Source organism: Poecilia reticulata, linkage group LG1 (assembly GCF_000633615.1).
Source record: "Poecilia reticulata strain Guanapo linkage group LG1, Guppy_female_1.0+MT, whole genome shotgun sequence".
Lineage (NCBI taxonomy): Eukaryota > Metazoa > Chordata > Actinopteri > Cyprinodontiformes > Poeciliidae > Poecilia > Poecilia reticulata.
In genome coordinates this window covers 5,494,087-5,495,128 of record NC_024331.1, presented here as the reverse complement: position 1 = coordinate 5,495,128, position 1,042 = coordinate 5,494,087, and the positions used below count along the sequence as shown (strand labels likewise).

General features: G+C 36.7%; 1 long non-coding RNA gene across 2 annotated transcripts in view; it reads left to right on the top strand.

Moving 5' to 3' along the window:
- Positions 1-571, top strand: part of LOC103478029 (uncharacterized) — a 14,472-nt gene extending 13,901 nt beyond the window's left edge. For both annotated transcript variants that reach the window (XR_535738.2, XR_535740.2), the window contains exons 3-4: positions 173-378; positions 464-571. This is a non-coding gene — a long non-coding RNA (uncharacterized LOC103478029). The remainder of the gene's footprint in view (positions 1-172; positions 379-463) is intronic.
- The last annotated feature ends 471 nt before the right edge of the window (positions 572-1,042 follow it).

The window sequence follows — 1,042 nt, the reverse complement described above, 5'->3', positions numbered from 1 at the left end:
AAACTCCCGCTCACAGGTGTTTTCTGACCAGGTGTTTTCTCAGTACGTGTAAGTGGAACCACAGTGCAGTTGACCTGAAACATTTCCTAACCCTTTCAATACGTGTGTTCAGTAAATTGGTGTTGAAAAGAGTAACACTTATTTTCTTTTTTTTTCTATTTGTCAACTACAGGATGAGAAGAAGAACAGCTAGAAAGTGACTGATACCCTCAAACCTTCTGGTCACACATGTTGGAAATCCATCCATCCTGGYGATTCATATCTCAAAGAAAATAACTTGTTAAAAAATGGCGACAACTAGGATAGGACTCTTCCTTTTCCTTGTACTTTGTATCTGCAGATCTAGAGCTGATAATTGCCCCAGCCTTCCTCTAAAGAGTGAGTCATTTAACTCGATATTTGACAAATACCTGAAATTCTTCTTCTTTTTACGTTAATTAAATGCCCACCTTCTTGTTTATAGGTCTCACTTGCTACAATGACTTCAACAATGTTATAAACTGTGTGTGGAACAGCTCTCATGTCCAAAATCYTGCAGACGATGTGTGCACAGTACATGCAAAAAWASYTGRTTTCAAGTAAGAACAGCRGCAGTTTTTTTTCCCCTACATGAAATGYTTCTAAGYAACGCTGAAGAAAATTAATTAATGGTTTTTCTCTTTTAACCWGTCACTACAGTGCTTCATGTGAGCTAAAGCCCATTGATGCATCAAACCCAGCTTTAAAAAACTGCTCAATGAAATTCAGGAAGACCTTTATTGTGAGTATGCAACATTATTCTTTGGCTAAGMAGGTTCAAATTGGCAGYTTCTGCTTCTGGAAAAGCTTTGAATCTTAAATATGTCTCAAATAAAATAAATGTCCTAACTAGCTCTCAATTCTTTTCTACTTTTTCATGTTTAGTCTCAATTTAGCTTTGTCAGGAATCGTGTTCAGTTTTACAGAAGCATAGAGCTGCCACTCAGGCTGATGAAAAACAGACATTTCATGTAGACTGGATTAGTCTGATGTGACATAAGTTAAAAAGTTATGTTGTTCAAAG